We start from the raw sequence: 19,283 nt of genomic DNA, 5'->3' as shown, positions 1-19,283 counted from the left end.
TTCACCAGTCACTCCTGTTTCTTTGTCTCTAGATTGGCTTTGCTATGCTCTGCAGTTTAATCCTCCTGTTGGTAAAACGAAGCAGCTGGAAGCTGTATAAATTAGTCTCTCATGTCTACCAAAGGCCCTTACAGGGGAATTGTAAAAGAAGTCACATACGAAAATCAATATTTTCCAGGAAGCATGTTTTAAAATGTGAATAGAACCAATGGAAATACATTAGAAAAGTGTATTTAATTTATTCAAATATTTGAAACTTATTTCAGCCCTTAAGTACCACCAACATAAAGCTATTGTACATTGGCTTTCCCTTGATAAACAAACACACAAATGCATATTTCATAAGATTGCAGTGAAGAAAGTAACTTCTCTTTTCAAACAAAACATGTACAAAGTTTTGTAAATTTATTTGGAAGCTTTAAGTAGTAAGATTCAATGTTAAATTAAGAAACTTTCCAGTTCCATTTTGTAACTAACTGTGTATTTTCCTATATCCTATTTTACTTCATCTTATGTTTTAACTGTTATATATACTGAATGATTTCTAGTCCCACAGAGAATAATCAACAACATTTTGCTTCTGGCATTTCAAGTGATCACTGAAAATAATCCCGATCTATTGTATTACTACTACCCTATGTGTCTTTTCTTATGAAGACTTGATACTCAAGACTAATACAACTCTAGAGATTACTAAATGTTAGAGTAGTGTAATTTATATCCAGCAAGATGACTAAAATTCTCAAATATATAAAAATAATGCTCGGTAAATTCAGAGCTTTCTAACATAGTCTTGATCTACTAGTGCTATCAAAATGTCCTTAAATAATACATACTATATGGCAAAACCTGAAAATTTGTGCAAGGTAATGCAGCTTTTGTTGCAGTTTAAGAAAATTCAGATTTTACATTTTTTGTTAGTTTTTGGGTTTATTGGTCCATTTTTTTGGTTTGCTTGCCCCAAGTTAAATTGCTAATGGCCATGAGCCAGCTTGATGTTATAATGTGACCTCTCCTGCAGCTCTTTAATTGTCCCAGCAAGGTGGAAGGGCTTTCAAGGAATTAGTTAGAGAAAGATACTTATCATTTATCTCAGAGGAACAGACAGGACATTTATATGTGATTTTGTTAGAAAAAGTTTACAGTATGACCAATGTCAGTTTTCCAGATTGAGTGCAGAGTCATCTCTCAAGTTGTTAGGTTATTTGTAAGATTCCTCTGTAATAAAAGTATTTACATTTATTTCCTCTTAGATTTTACACTAGTATCCTATTTTACTGAAATAAAAAGGAGTTCAGGAGAAACATCTATGCTAAGTATATTACTAAAAGTCACTATATTGAAAAATTAAAAGCCTTCTTTGTTTCTATCTTTAAAAGCATATAATTTTTTAGTTTGATGCTTATGAAAATTTAAACCAGGGAAATATTTTTGTATTATAAAAAGTACAAAAGTACAATTGCTTTTATGAATGATTTTTTAAATATAGAAAATACTCTTTTTTAAGTTAAAATATTTTAAAGATATTTAATGAGTAAGCCCAGGTCATGCCTGGCACAGTCCAGTCTGTTCTGGGATTTAAGGAAGTGTCACTTTCCCAGCAGTTGGGCTAGAGTCTCTGACTGTTATTTTGTGGTACGAATAGGGAGGGAAAGGGGTAGTCTCAGAGAAGGAGGTAGAGATACTTTCCTACTGAAATTATTCCTAGTTCTTTAGAAATTTATTTTTACGTTTGCCACACATGATCCGGGACAGTCACTTATGATGGATTATATGGGTGTTCAAAACAATAGCAGGAAATTCCGGATATAGATTATCAGAATGGCCATGGCCTTGCAGGTGTTATAATCAGAGCATTTACAAATTATAGATGAAAATCAGAGGTAGTTTTGATTTGCATGGCCATGATGACTAAAGACATGTAACAATTTTATAGGTGTTTCTTGGCCATTTGTGTTTCTTCTTTTGAGAACTGTTTAGATCTGTACTCCGTTGTTAATTGGGTTATTTGTTTTCTTGCAGTCCAGGCTTTGGCGTTCTTTATATATTTTATGTATTAGCCCTCTATCAGATGTGTTAACGATAAAAGTTGTTTTTGTAAAATGACACTTTGAATGAATGATGGTGTCCTTTGTCATACACAAGCTTTTCAGTTTCCTAAGGTCCCATGTTCATTGTTGACCTTCGTGCCTGTGCTATCACAGTTCTATTCAAAAAAGCCATTCTCTCTGACAATGAGTTAAAATGACTTATCAACTCTCTCTTCTATCAGATTCAATGGATCTAACCTTATGTTGAGCTCCTCGATCCATCTGGAGTAGACTTTAGTATAGCTTGATAAGTATAGATATATTTTCATTCTTCTATATGTAGCCATCCAGTTTAACCAACACCATTGGTTGTTGCTATTATATTTTCTCTAGAGTGTTTTTCTAGCTTCTTTGTAAAAAAAAAAAAAAACCATGAGTCTATAGGTATGAGGACTTATGTCTGTATCTCTAATTCAATTATATTGCTCAACATATGTTTTTATATTAATACCATTGCTGTTTTTATTATTATGTCTCTGTAGTACAATTGGAGAAATAATACGGGCGAAAACCAGCTAGTACTGTTCTGGTAAAGAAGCAGAGCAATAACATCACCCATAGTGGCATTCTATACTTATAGATCAGTGTCTTCCACAGCCATAGTCAGAGAAGTTTCCCCATGCAGTAGATGCAACCAATGCACAGTATGCAACACTCAAAACAAAGTGTGAAAAATAAAGGACCTGGAGACACTCAGTCCTAAATGAATATCTCCATCAAAACCCTCTCAGGGTTCAGAAAGCTATGTGGAAGATGAGGGAGAAAGATGATAAGCACCAATGGGAATACAAGACACCAAAGGAAGAGAAGCCTTCTAGACATAGCAGGATTGATGTACATATAAACTCACAGAGACTATGGAGGAATGCCCAGAGTCTATGCAGGTCTAAGCCAGATGGGACCCAGTGCTGAGATGGAAAGGGATAAAAATCTCCATCTCTAACCTAGAAACTATCTACAACTAATTGCTACTCTCATAGGAAAAAAAACTAGTTTTCTTCAAGAGCGTTTCAGAGAATATACAAACTTAAAGACAAGCTCCATGCCTAATGGTAAGAGGCCAGCAAACTACAAACTTGATGGGTATTTTTGGAGGTTTGTTTGAGCATTTTTACTTTTTTAACCCTACAGGTTTTTTGACTACATAATACAATTTAAGAGTTTGTGTCTTAATGGGGTCTATGTGTACTTCTGTGTCTATATGTGTTTCTTGTGGTTTTCCTTTGGCTCATATTTCCCTTCTTCTGTTGGTCTGTTTCTGTTTAGGTTTGTTTGTGTTTTTTGTTAGCTTCTTATTTTTTTTTTGAGATGCCTGTTTATTTTCTTATGAGACAGAGCAAGAAAAAGTTTGGATTTGGAAAGATGGGAGCAGGGCAGTATCTCCAAAGAATTCGGGAGGGATACTGTAATCAGAATATATTGAATGGAAAAAAAACTATTTTCCATAAAATAAAAGTGAAAAAAATTGAAGAGAGGAATATCAGAAATTCAAGTCACCCTTAGATGCATAGAGTATGAGGCCAATCTGGATAACAGGGCATCCTGTCTCCATCAAATAAAATGAAATGAAATGCAAAAAGATAGTGAATAAACATATTATCAAAAATACCTACTATTTAATATGAAACTTACACAAATTTTCTCTGAGAAATGCTGGTGTCAGAAGAGACAAGGATACCTAGAGAGCAAGTTCAATGTGGATCTTTGTCTTTACTATAAATATGAATATTGTTTATTTTTTACTGTAATACAGGTCTTCTTAAGAGAATAATTAGCATAACAAACATAGAGCAATTCCACACTGGAATATTCTGGGCACGAGATTCACTATGGACTTAGAAGCACATTGAAAGATGTGTAAAAGCTGGCTTCATGAAAATACAACTATTTATAGTCTGTAGTACAAACTGTTAGAGTTGAGTTTTAGACTCTGGAGTACAAGTAATAAGTTAGCCGGATTGGCTGATTAACTGCTAGAGAACGTTGAGTAAAGAATAAAGCCGGTTTGATTTTGTCCTTCTGCAGTTGCTATTTTCAGAAATGCAAAACGCAGATAGATGCAGTTTTTGAGCAAGAGACTGATGTGTAATTGCCGAGTTAATTAACAGTTTTCACTAGACATTTTGGGTATTCGTTATATTAATAAGATTTTGGACATGTAAACAAAAGCAACAAATGAATCATCCTAATAATGGTAATTTTGAAAAGGTCAAGCAAGGAGGGTAAATGACTAATTGTCTTGCTGGTTCTATAATAATATGTAGTCTACTATAAGTAATTGTGTATTTGTTTCTTGAATTTGTATACTGTGAGGTGTTAATGTTTCCTTTATTATTATCACTTTGAATGTAATTGTTATAAAAACAATAATTATTTGGAGTAAGTCATGTACCTCTTTTTTTTTTTACATAGTATCTTTCATTGCTTGTAACTTATCAAGGAGGCTAGGTAGACCGGAGAGTGAGTCTAAGGGTATATCTCTCTGTAAATACTTTATCCTGTGTTCTCTAACCATTACTATTATATTTTGTATGTCAATCATAAATACATACATGGAGTTATTAAACATATGTACATAGTTGTTATTCAAATTTGATATTTGTAATTCTAATAAATATCTAAAACTATTTTGAAAATAGGAACAAATTTATATTTTCAAATTAAAGTATTTATACAAGTACCAAGCATCGTTAGACTACAGATTACAAAAAGGTTAAGATTCATAGACATCAGTTTGTTTAAAGATATTTTTCTTCATTATTCTTCTGAATATTTCATGTATCTGTACATTAGCGCTACTAAATGGAATAGATGGGAATGGATACCTAAATTTGGCATCCTTTAACAGATGTATTAAAAATGAAGTACCACTAAAATCCAGCTCATTAAGAAAGATGAATAATTAAGAGCAGAAATTATATAAAATACTATCAGGGAAATTTTTTCTTATATAATGTTAGTGTTACTTTATCCTTTTTGCCTATAGGGTTTAGTTCAAGGAATTGTCAAATACCTTAATATTTTTAATATTAGAAATATTTTTAGTTAATGATAATTTAGATGTAAGAAATCATTATACTAGAATGAGTTCAGATAGAATATCAAAGCAATTTTAATTTACATTTTTTTTATTTTTTAACACCAACTTTTTTATGAAGTATGTCTTTTTTTAACTTTTTTATTTTTTCTCATTTTTTATTAAAGATTTCCATCTCCTCCCCTCCTCCTCCCCCTTCCCTCCCCTCCCTTCCACCCATAACCCCACTAGAATAGTAAATACATTTCCAAGTATTTATTGGCCATTTATTGTGCTTCTTTTGCAAACTAACCATTCCTTTTGTTAGTATATTTACTGATTAGATGTGTGTAAGGGTGTGTGTGTATGTATGTATGTTTTGAAACTAAAAAGATAACCAAGAAAATTGAGTAATAATTTATATGTGTTGTGTCTGTTTTTTTTCTATTTGTATTTTACTTTTCTCAAAGGTTTCCTGTAATACATCTGTAGCATTGTAATTGGTCCATAAGTTATATATATATATATATATATATATATATATATATATATATATATATATATAGTTACATGCCTTTAATGGTAATTTGCTAATGATTTTGTAATTATGTTAACCACAATCTAAGGGCAAATAAGAATTTTGAGGACATAGGAAATGTACATTATGTAGGTAAGTTGTAATGCATTATTTTAACTCCCTTAAAAACTGGCTTTGAATACATGGTTGACTCCTGTCTCCCAACACCTGCACCTACATTTCAGACACTAGCATGTTTGTCTTAAAGCATGCTCAAAGGCCTGATAATGGCCTCCTCCCTAGTTCTATGACAGGAAGGAAAGAGAACAGAAAACAATACAAGATTAATAACATGTGCCCTTGAGAACAGCCGAAAGAAAAACTCTTTCCAATAGGAGTTGCTGTTGATTATCCCATAATACGAAAGCCCACCGGACAAGGAAAGCTGGATACTCAGTCACTGAGAGAATGTTCAAGTAGGAGCTACAGTTTCTTGGCACTTCTTCCCAAGTAAGATTGCATAGGCTTTCATGAACAAGCAGTTAAATGATCTCTTCTCTATCTCATTATTTGTTCTTTTATTTGGAAACCTCACCCTGACAAAGAGAATTCTGCTATGCTTGGATTCTAAATAGAAAGAAATCTAGTTGGCAGCCGTAATGGCCTTCTTGAGTGGGAATCTGCAAAACCCTACCTGATTTAATGATATTTTACTTTCTCACTGTCTCTTCATTGCTTAAAACACTACTCATTCAAAACAAAAATAAATGACTGTCATAGACATTCTCCACACTACATGAAATAGCAAACCAATGGTTTAATGAGAAAAAGTACACATTTACAAAGGATAGAATACAAACTTTAGTCAATATATGTACATGTACATATACTAAATTTGACGTATTAATCTTTTTTAAGTTACTATTTATTTTTTAAAGTTTTTATGAGCATTTCTATTTGTTTCGTTCAATGGCCACCCATCCACCCTTTGATGACAAGACTTTTGTAGATCATAGACTTTTGTTTTCATTTTCCATTTCAACCTGACTTGTTTGATTAGAAATGAGGCAGCAAGTGCATGTTTAGAGTGAAGTTTTGGGAGTCGAGGATTTCACGAATGATATTCATAAGTATGTCTGAACAAAACAATGAAAACAACATTTGAACTTCCTGTGAAAATAATTACTTAAACAATTTCTGACATTTTTGTTTAGAATCAAATAGTCATGTTTGTCACGCGTGTTCTTCGTGTTTTAGGTGAGCGAATCCATATGATGGTTCTGGGTGTGAGTGTAGATGCTTTCATTTTCAAAAGACACAAGACACAGAGGTGTCTGCCAGTCTTCATACTTCACTCCTGGAGACAAGCCCAGCAGGAGGTCGGGGTTCACACAGTTAGGTCCTTTCTCAATAATTTACATTTCTTTTCAAATTACCTGAAACCTGGTATTTTGGGCTTTGAAGAATATAGCTTTATAGGAGTACAATGGATGTAATTAAAGCGTGCACAAATCAATATTACAACCTTCTAGATTCTGATACAAACTTAACCTGTGTAGCTGTTTCCAGTGTCAAGATAAGAATATCTCTAACATTGGACCTTCCTCCTGCTCTCTCTAAAAGACAATGGCATTGGCTTCTACAATTTTAACTTTGCTACTTTATAGAAATGTTTATATCTGACAAAGATTTTCTCCCATTCTTTAAAGGCTGCATAACAATTTTTCAAAACATTGTTTTTCTAATAATTGTATATTGAGAATCTAAAGAATCTACCTAGAAGTCACTGAACATACAAGGATTAGCAAATTTATAAAATATGTTTACTATGCAAAATTAATTGCCTCTACATACTGATAGTAAACAAACAGAAACACATTTAAGAGATAATGTTACTTTTTGGATTTTGTTTTCATTTTATTATCTGAAATCAATATAACTACACATTTCCCCTGATTTTCTTTCTTTCAAACCTCCCAACTATCCCTCTGGGTTCTATTTCTCCCAAATTATTGCCTCCTGTTTTCAATAAAAATAATTATTGTTACATACATATATGTTTGTAAGTATTTATGAACACATAAATATACCCTTCTCAGTCTGTATAGTGTTACTAATATGTATTGGATCCAGGGATGTTGAGCAAAGATGAGGGTAGGGCCACCCAAGTCTAATACACCAGAAGCCGACTTTATTCCAGAAACCAGAATCCAGAAAAAAATTAAATAATAAAATAAAAAATCTCCATAGAACACAAAAAACTTATCAGCTAGTTAAGCCAACAGACAGAGATGAAATTTCTTAGGCTTTGTGGCAAAAGCTGGTTGCTGAACCCACCGTTTTATAGTAGGGGCACCAAGCATTAGGTCTGAACAAAGGAATTTTTGCATTCTCAAGATAAAACTTAGATATAGATTGCCTTACTTTACAATCTCCTTTAGCAGAGTCTTTCAGTTAAACTAGTGTTCGTACTTAATCTATTGTCTTACTTGGTACTTCTGGGTGGTGCTTACTAAAGCCCTGACGTCTCCCCTATGATGCTGCCAGCTTCACATAGCAGGGATAATGCATAACCCAGAGGTCATATATCTATTTCCTAAAAGTTGACCCAGCTCATATTCATGGGCTAACTCTCGGTTTGCAGAGAGATGCTTTGGCCTTGTAAATAGAGTATGAGTTGTAAAACAAAATAACCCACTATTAATAGTTAATCTCAAGCTGCTGAGAAAGTTGTTGACAGTCTGGCCTCATTCTCCTAGACTTACAACTTTATATTTCTTTATTTCTACATTCCTATTTCTGGAATCTACATTTTTATTTTGTTATTCCTGAACTCTTCAGTATGTATGTGTTTTCAAGGCTCATCATTTGGTATTGGATCATCAGCTGGCATGCACCTCCCTGTGGAGGCCATTTTTCCCACTCTCAGTATTCCTTAGTTGCCTGTAGTTACATTTGTTGGGTTGAAGCCTCATGATCTTTCCCCCTTCTTGTAGCATGGCTATTGTTTTTATTATTCTTCAGTTTTTTAAGGGAGTCATATTGGTGAGATTCTGAGGATGTATCTCCTGACAGTACTAAGAGACACAATCTCTTAGTAAATGCCACTATCTTTTGTCTCTTATACTCCTTCCCCAACTTCAGAATCAGTTTGCACAAATCAAAAGTTTTCCATATACCAATAGCAACTATACATAGAAACAAATTGTGGACAGACTCCCTTTCATAATAGCATCAAATAATATTACTAGGAATAAACTTAACCAAGGCAGTGAAGGTCATCTGCAATGAAGATATTAAGTTACTGAAGAAAGAAATAGAAAATGACAATTCTCTTTATAACAACAAGCAAAAAAACCCTATATATTTAAATTTGACAAAATATTTCTAAAAGGTATAATGTGACAATGATAATATAGAGTACAGCAAAGTTAAAGAAAACTCATGTAAGGAATGGTCAGAGGAATCATTATTTGTAAAATACTAATTATCTATTAATTGAGCTATACATTCTGTTTAGTCTGTTTGAAAATTCTAATAATGCTTGCCTATGAAAATGGGTGTATAGATTATGAGATTTTACAAAAATACCCAGATTCTTGAAAATGTAAAACAACTTTACCTAAGAATGAACTTGCCAAAATATCTAAAGTTATAAAAACATTAAATAATTTACTGAAGCATTATGTTAGTTTAAAACTATCCTTTTCACCTTTGAATAGAATTGAAATGGCATTTTTCAAAATGTTCTTAGTTGTAAATCCAAAATTTCATGACGTTAAATGTCAAAGTTATATTTAAATGTGTAAAATAAAATAAAGAATCTTTCACTTGTGACTTACCAAACTGTAAACCAGGTGTGACACATGACTGTTGACTCACGATTTAGAGTTGATAGACTCAGGAGTAAAGACTAGTTTCAGCTGTATACTGTTGTCAAGCTGGGTCATATGTAGGTCATTTGTTTTAAAAAGCTATTTAAACACACACACACACACACACACATGCACGCATGCACGCACACAATCTACCAAAACTTAGAATAAATTAGAAAGTGATTCTACTTTATTTTGAGAATTATTACAAAACTGTTTTTGAGGTCATACTTTATGACCAGTGAATACATAGATCAATTAATCAGAATAAAATTTGGGAAGAGATTCAAATATTTACTATCTTAGTCCAGTTTTATTATTGCAACAACATAGCATACACTGGAAAGTTAATAAAATACGCATAAACACATATGTGTATGTATATATGTGCATGCGTAGAAAAGTATGTCTATGTCTATATAAGATTACATACATAGACACACACACACACACACAAAATCTTTCACAAAATGGAAGTCCAGGTAATCTGGCAGAAAAATACTGAGGAGTGTTGAGGGTTTGCTTCATGGTTTATAGATAGTTTACATGATACCTTCCCACTGCATGCTCAGGAAAAGGGCAGGACTGCTTAGGGCCCCCTTTAGCACAAATCATAAAGATCCCATCTTCAAGGCCAATCACTGCTCCGAAGCACCACCTCTTAATACAGCTTATTTGGAAAACAGTTTTTCTTATATGAATATTGAGAGGACACAACTTTCAGTTCTCATATTTTATTTCGACTAATGTGTGTAGGAAATACTGTAGATCACAAATAAACATTCAAAATTATAGTGTCAGCACAATGTTTTTACATCTGTGTGATAGAATATGTTACAGAACAACTTTTGGGAGGAAGAATTTATTTTGAACAAAGGTCATAGTTCATCATATGGCGATGGTGTAAAGTAATTCAATCAGAAGCACGAACTGTAAGCTAAATAAATCGTTTTTCCCCAAGTTGCTTTTGGTAATACTAGACCAAGTAAAAGAATATGTTTCTCTTTTTACAAAATTTGAAAAAATCCAAGATGGCACAAAACTGATAAATAATTAACAATGAAAGTCAGAGGATTATGTCAGAGTGGGAGGCAAAATGCTTCCCAAAAATAAGTGTGTAAAATTATGAAGATGTTCACTCTATCAACTGTTGACATATCTTAATAAGAATATAAACAAATAAAAATCTACAAAGAAAGGAAGACTTTATCTATGCATAGTTAACTGAATGTCAATTGTGTGTCATTGTGGTTTGAATAAGAATGGACCCCACAGACTTATATGTGAATGTTCAGGGAGTGACTTTAAGAGCTGTGCCCTTGTTGGAGTAGATGTGGACTTGTTGGATGAACTGTATCACTGGGGGTGGACTCTGGGTTTTCAAATGCCTAAGCCATGCTAGCGGTACTCGCTTTCTTTCTGTGCCTGTGTCTCCACATGCAGAACTCTCAACTACCTCTCCACCACCATTTCTGCCTGCATGCTGCCATGCTCTCTGCCATGATGATAATGGACTACATTTCTAAAGCAGTGGTTCTAACCTTCTGAATGTTGTGGCTCTTTAACACAGTTCTTTGTATTGTGGTGATGTCCATGAATAAAATTACCTTTGTTGTTCTTCATACAATAAAAAAATACATTTTTGTCGTGTATAAAGAATTGATTCTTACAACTCCTTTTAGAAACATATTTTGCAATATGCTGACAGCAATAGTTAAATTACCAGAAACCTAAATTATATATACATACATATGTGTGTGTGTGTGTGTGTGTGTGTGTGTGTGTATGTATGTATGTGGTGATGTGTGTGTGCTTTCATTCAATGAGAGCCATAAATTCTGTATCTATCATTCTGCAACAGGGCAAAGGACTGATGAATTAAATAAGGAATATTTACATTTTCAGATGATCTGAAGTGAGAAGCTACAAGAGTGCCATCACTATTTTTCAAAGAATATACTACTCTTACATTATTGTTAGTTATAAATATTAATATACTAGGTGGGCACCATAAAAATGAAGGTTGCAAATAGAAATATAAATTATGTCAATAAAGATTTTTTTCAAATAAAATTTTAAAACTTGCAAAATCACTAGGCATGATTTTGCAAATTTTTCTTATATTTAATGGAATGGTGTGATTGATTCAGTTACATATTAATTAAAACAGATCTTTCTCCCACAAAATGAAAACTTTTGGGGGAAGGGAGTTGCCCCTTTAAAATTATTTCTTGCTATAATTAGAAATATTTGAAATTGTTTTAATCTGTCACTATTGTTCTAAGGCCACCTTACTTACATGTAGAACATTACTTTCTGTAATGGTACTACTATTTTGTTGCTTTGGGTATGATTTTAAAACAAAGAAGTTCATATTAAAGGATAATTATTAACAACAATTAACCATTTACATTGATACAGATTAAAGAAAATTGTTGTTATTTGTTGTTGAATCATTGTCATAGCTTTTAAGGAAAAAATCTATATAATTTATATCCTGAAAATTCAGAAGACCAAATAACAAGAAAATAATTCAATTGTAAATCCAATATTTGTTCTCATGAGGTGTATTTGAAAATATGTCCATAGTAAATTGATAATCATATCTGAAAACAACACGATTATCATCTAAGATATTGACGACCTAAATACTTGACTCTTATAAGTTAATCCATATCTACTCTAAGAGGAAGCAGAGTATTATTTAATTATGAGAATGATTAAATTTTTGCAAGTACTATTGTGGTAGCAGCTGAAGGGAAAATCCTCAGAGATGATTTACTGGGGATGGTTGTGTAACAGGCTCGGGTGTTTTCCTCTTTCCTAGAGTTGAAATGGAGACCTCAGTGACACAGGCCGGATTTTATGCTCAGGGCAGAATACAAGGTTACCACCTCTCACCAACAGTCTTAGCTATTTGTGTTCCGGTTCTTGGAGCAAAAAAAGCAGGGCTCATTTCACAAACTGCTTCAAGCTGTGTTCTTTAACTTTCTTTAATCCTGGTCTTGCACCCCAGCCAAACCAGAGCTAACTCCAGACTTTGTTACACAACATTTTAAGATCCCAGGCAAAAATCTATAAGATTATGGAATTCTTTTTTTTTTCTTTTTTTCTTTTTTTTTCTTTTTTTTTAAGTGCCAAGTACACATCTGCAGGAAAGCTTTATCTCCTGGCATCATGTGAGTCCTGGGGATGGAACTCAGGTTGCCAGGCTTGGCAGCAAGTGCCATAACATGCTGAGCCACCTCACCAGCCCCATACAATGGAGCTCTGAAAAACCTCACCAGGACAAATGAAACAGAGGATGACTGGAAAGCTAAATTGTCTTTTTCTGATGCTATCTATTTTGAATTAAACGCTTGAGATTAATTTACTTGTGTCCTTTGGGAATTCATAAAATATTTAGTTAGTGGACTCTGACATTTTTTTTACCCTAAAGTGCTAGTTCCACAACCAACAATCCATTTAACTTCCAATTCCATTTTGTTTAAGATGAGGCTTTATCTTCTTTTCGCTAGATAAATTAGAAAATTTTTCTATAGTCACTGCTTAATTTGATTTCAAGCTCTTAAATATTTTTAAATTACAACATTAAATTGTTTGCGAGCAAATTTGCTAGCAGTAGAGCCTGCAGACACGGAGGTAATCTACACATGAAAGGCCCCACTGTGCTGGGTTCACCAGGAGACATTTACTGCCAAGAATATATTGTTACTCTGACCTCGGAGCTCTTGCTGCATAAGGGAGATTCACAAATTCCCTACACCAAGCTTAAACATATCCGGCCAAAGAACAAATGAAAGAGAGAAACTACTCCATTTTCTTTACTTAGAATTTCTTTTCTATTTGTTACAAATCTACCCAGAGCTAGCAGAAAGAGTGACTCTCAGGTAATGTTAAAAATCATTTTATTTGAAAGAAAATGATTTTTTATAAAAATGAAAAGAGAGTAATATAAAGGATGGATATTTCACGACAGGAAAATTCTTCACATCCTGTAAAGCTGCTACTGTCGGCTTTCTGTGGAGACAGATGGAGCTCAGAGAGGGCCTTTTCCCCTTTTCCCAGAACCCCATTGAAGACGGGGAGAATGGAGTGAATGCAACCATTTAAGACTGTTTTTGAAAACAAAAAAACCATGCTTCATAATTTCTTTTACTTTAAAGGGACTTTAAAAATTGTTTTAAAATAGTAATTGAGATTGTGAAATGTTATACTTTAAAATTTTTAGTCATCAATTGATTTGTATGCATATTTTGTGACATTGAAGTTTTTCATGGATGAACACTTGCATCTTGCAGGTCTTTATTATCTCAGTCTCTGTCCCCCTGATTGGATTCAAATGCTTCCTAAGTGTTGCTCTCTGTCTTCATTAAACCTGTCTTGTTAAGGTTGAGCTCTGGCCCCCTTACATCCTGTTACTTCCCTGTGCTGGGTGAAACAGAGTAGAGCCCTTTTTGAACTATGAATACCAGTTAATATCTGTGCCATTTCTACACAAGACAACCATGGGCAAGAAATCAATGCAGGTGAAATTATCTGAACTCTACTGTGATAGTTCAGGACAGATCTGTCACCTGCTTGAATTGATCCAGCTGACAATTTGTCAAGCATAAACTGTCAGTATTGCTCTTCCTCGGGAGCTTATGCAAATGATTTAGGATTCTGGGAACTTTGTTGGAGGGTGTCCTCAGTAGTATTGTGCTACAGTGGCCTCTATAACATCTCAGGAGGACAAGCACAGAGTTTGTCCAAAATTAAAAGAAGTTTTTAGCTGAATTCTCTGTGCTAGAGAGAAGTTTGATAGAGTGTGTGGATAAGTAAACCAGCAAATACAAGGCAGAATCCTCCGGCTACAGAGTCAGGAAACCTTTCTAAAATCTGACTACTCCTAATTTCTTCTGAAACAATAGGTACATTTTCCATCAGTTTTGGAATAAGCTTCATCTTTGCCAGTCTCACCACACCGTGGCATCTTTCAGTCTAAGGTTGTTGCTCCTGTTAGAATGTGAAGGGACTCTGGCTGGCCTGGGCATAGCAAACACGGATCTGACAGGCCATGCCCATCTTCCCATTCCCTCTGCCTTACTAAAAACCTGCTAGATTCTATTGCTAAAGCTAGCTTCCAAGGAATATCCCCTTATTTGGCCACTTTCTCCTCCTGAGCGTCACTACCAAGGCCTGTCTGTTCTCTACCCAGAGGCAGTCCTTTGTCCCTGAAACAAATAACCCTGCCCCATCTCTATTGTTTCCTTCCCCTTCTGGTGTCCTCTATCTCCTGTCCTTGTTTACTATTCCCTGCCCTTAATCCACCTGAGACAAGCAGATCTCCCTTGTACTGAGAACTCGGTCTAGAGGGTTTTGGGCCAATACCCATCTCTTGTATCTCCAAATGTTTAAACTCATGTTTTTTGGGGCCAATATTATCTCAGGCCCTGTAGGACAGAGAAAAGGCTGGCTTCAGTTTTTCTCACTGTTTCTGTAATTTCTACTATTTTAGACCAGACTTTCATCTTCCTAAATCCCATTTGCCCTGGAGATGACAATTTAGAAAAGAAGAAATATATGCTGTGAAACCTCCCATCTAAAGTGGTCCATAACATCACATTGTAGGATACAGGATCATCCTGAGTCAAATGTCAACTAACAATTGGTGGAAAAACTGACAAACTTTGTTTCCTTCTTGTTTTGGTGAGTGTAGCCATTTCCTACTGTGTAAACTCCCTCTATAAAGAAAAAGTTCTGAGTAGTGATTAATTAATGAACAATAAAATCTTCAAGAACATGAGTGTTGATATTGGGCCAAAGAGGTTTAATATGCTTTGAATGTGTTTGAAAGATCACAGAAAGCATCATAGCTGTACTGGAAAAGAATACATGAAATTATATCACATTTTAAAAACAATGTGAAGTAAGTAAGTAAGAATTTCTTTTTAAAATATTGTTGTATACTTAACCAATAGAATTATATACAATTTGTTGTAAAATTTGATAATTTAGTGTCCTTATGTATTTAAATACTCTCACCATAATTAGTTTTTTAATGAACTTATAAATTTATAAATTTAGTTAAGAGAAATATGTTGTTCTTTATTCATTAAACAAAAAAAGCAACACATAGACAGAAGGACCTTCCACACCATTTCCCCTTTTCTGTTGAGAGAGAGAGAGAGAGAGAATAACAAAACTGACCTTAAATTTGTATCAATTAACCAAGATCCATACTAATGCAAATCTCTATAGCACTTTTCCTCACCAGCATCCTTTATGATCTCTGATAAAAATACAGAAATATTTCTAAATCTGTCATTTCACAGAACTATGACACTTGTGACAGACTGTATGCTCAAAAAATAGAATTCATGGTGATATTCAAATAGCATCTTCCTTGACCTTTCTCTCTTCACAGCTGTCTCTCTCTTGCTCTTTCACCCTAGGCTTGATCCAACATCTATTCATGTCAAATCAATATATTTTTTGTACTAAAAATAGTCTTATTTTTCTTTCCTGAGACACATTATCTAGAAAATACATTTTCATCTCTTGTTTTTACAAGAATCTTTGCTACATTTCCCTTCTGCTACTTAACATATGCCTTTCTTCTTGCTTTGGAGACGTAAAATGACTAAGTATTTTATGTAGATCTCCTCAGTTTTATTTCTCTAATCAATAGTACACCTTCAGAAACAGAATGAAAATATCATCACTTTAAATATTTTATTATATTTGTTTTATGACAATACATATATATGGCCCATTCTGATTGCTTGTTCCTCTACATTCCCCTATCTGCTCCTCATCTGTCTCACGTCTCCTCTGTCCCATTATCTTTCACAGATTCATGACTTTGGGCTTGGTTTTGTGACATATTTAGCTATTTACACAGGGACATCCATATGGCCACAGGTTTGGGCTATCTATTGGATTCTGGTGTGGTCTCTAGTGGGCTACTCTCTCTTCTTGAAGTTTTCAGTAGCAAGTCGTTCAGTAGTTGAAGGTAGGGCTCCTTTAACCCCCTCCTCAGTCTATGCCTGACTGTTGCCCGGATTATTCTTCTACAGTGCAATGCAGTCATCTGTTCACGATTGCAACGGCTGGGCCTTGCCCTGAAAATGGGGTTGCTCAGCCAGTCTCTTTATTTTCCAAGTTCACCTTCTTTACACCACCTCCTGTAATGTTCTCTGAATCTTGGAGGAGACGATAGGAATTTGTTTTTTTTTTTTTTTTTCGATAAGACCTCATCCATCACTTCGTCTCAGAATCTTGTGTAGCTATCAGTCTATGCACTCATCTTTTCTCACGGAAAAGAAGCTTCTTTGGTTAAGAGTAGTTTGTCTATGAGTATAAACACCGACATTGAGCAGGCAGTTTGACACTATACCAGTATAGTGGAAGCACAACATTCAGTATCCCCCTAGGGACATGACCTCTGCCCCCCATGCTTACACTCATGAGCTTTTGACCATGTTTACAAAACAATATACTTTTAACTATTAAAGAACTTTGTTAATACATTCTTGAACTTCATTGTGGTTATTTTAAAACAATAATTAATTTAAAATGACCTTCAAAGTATTGAAAGTTATGTTGGGTAGATAACTCATTGGGTAAAATGCTTACTACATAAACATGAAGACCTGTGCTTGGATCTATAACATTTACACAACAAATTAGACATAGTAGTGCTGGGAACATGGAGTCAGTAGAACCTCTGAGCCTTGCTGACGAGCAATTTACCTGAAAAAGCAAGGAACAGATTCTGGAGAAGCATTGTCTCAGAAATTAAAAGTAGAGTCAAGAGGAAGATGCTTTTTCTCTATAAGCCTATGTGCACACACACACACACACACACACACACACACACAAATATTAAAGGTTAAGAAAGTTTCAACTTTTTGTTAGGACTAAGCGATATTCTAGAAAGCATAAAATAACATGTAATGAACAGAGAAAGGGCATTTAATAACCATAGAATACTTTACATAGTGTAAAAGCAGAACATTCTTTTTATTTTATACTTTTTATTTTAGAGGTATAAGGACAAAAAGAAAATACAAAATACTAATGAAATCTTAAGTACTCAGAGTAATAACAATGTTTTGTTGTTTTGAGTTTCTTTGCAATAACTTTCACTTTATCATCAGTTGCTTCCATTTTAAATTGGTATTTGGAATCTCATTAATAAAAATATATGATATACATTAATTGATTATGATGGTTCATGCCTATAATTTTACTTTAATTAATTTTAATATTTTATCCTCTTGTGGTATGTGTGTGTATTGGACTTATAGGCAATGCCTTTCACACAACTCTTTGCAGGGCGTTCAACCACAGACCTCATGCTTGCTGAGCAAACCCTTGACCTATTAAGCAGCTTCTGGAAATATAGTATTAACAAGAAGTTTTTCAATAATTTTGATTTTATTGGAAGTTTAAATGTTGTCTTATGAAAAATGAATTTAATTTCTAAAGTACAAACAAGAGTAACTATTCTATATTCCTAATGCTATTTATTTTTACCAAGCTGATGATTGAAGACAGAACCTCACACATTAAAATTAAACAGGTGTTATACCATTGAGTTGAATCTGAGCCTTCTAATCTGACTTTAAAAACAAATCTCTTGCTTGCATGGTTTTTATGTTCGTTCTTTTTAGAAATTAGATATGGTAATTCACTCCACAGGCTTATAAAGAAATTATGATTCCTGTATGCTACAATTGAGGCATATTCGCTTTCTTGGAGACATACTCTCTTGCAAGCCACAGGCTTTGCTGAATTATACAGTAAGTCATTTGTTGCATTACAAGACTTCCATCAGTATGTTAGGACTTAATAAATTGTGAGTGCAGTGGTGACTTCTAGGCTTTTATTTTCATGATTAGAGTACAAGAATAAAAATAACTAATTTAAAGTAATCCATTCATGGACTCATTTGAATGTCTTTAGAAACAGAAGAACAAGTAGTTCCAGGGAAACAATCTTAATGGTGAAGAACTGAGCCATGAAGTACGCAGCTTTCTAACATTTTGCTATGTGGTGTGTAGTTTGAAATCGAATCTCTCATCAACACAGTCTCTTCAGTGAATATTTCAAGTCTTAGTGGAGTTACATTCATTTTTAACAACTGGAATTTAGTGAGTTTTTGTTCTGAGCCAAAAGCATTAGCATACTAATTCTCTAACGTTTCTCTCAGGACTATTTTGCCCCCAATTTTATTTCAGGAGGCAGCTTTATTGTGAGCTTTAGTCATTTCTTTGAGGTGAGTAGGGATATGTGAAAGAGGCCCTGTGGTTCTGGAGATGACAGCCTTGATTGACATACTACTGGTTATTCTGAGAACAAGACCTCTTTCAATGATCTCATGTGGACTGTTAAGGACCCTTTCAAAGATGACCAAACTGAAGAGTAAAGAGACCAAAAGCACACAATGACTTTGGCAATATAAGGAAGAGTCCAAAATTAATCATATTCATTTAATTTTTAAAATGTCTGAAATTTGTTTTGAGTTCAGTCTTAAAAGGGCATCCCATAGGTAAAACTCAATATGATTTTGATCTGACTGACTTACCCTGGTTTAATTCATATGTTTAATTTATTCTCTAATATAGTCTCTCTTTTTTTAGTAAAAATTTACTTACTGGATTGACATACCTTTCTTTTTGTCGTACAAAAAACAAGCTGATGCAGAGCCAAGATGTTTATTGGCCTCAGGGCTTGTGAGAAAGCCAAATCATGGAATCTAGGTGAAGGCTTCTGGAAGTATTCACTATACATATATG

This window comes from Arvicola amphibius, chromosome 11 (assembly GCF_903992535.2).
Source record: "Arvicola amphibius chromosome 11, mArvAmp1.2, whole genome shotgun sequence".
Classification (NCBI taxonomy): Eukaryota; Metazoa; Chordata; class Mammalia; order Rodentia; family Cricetidae; genus Arvicola; species Arvicola amphibius.
This window is presented reverse-complemented; position numbering follows the sequence as displayed.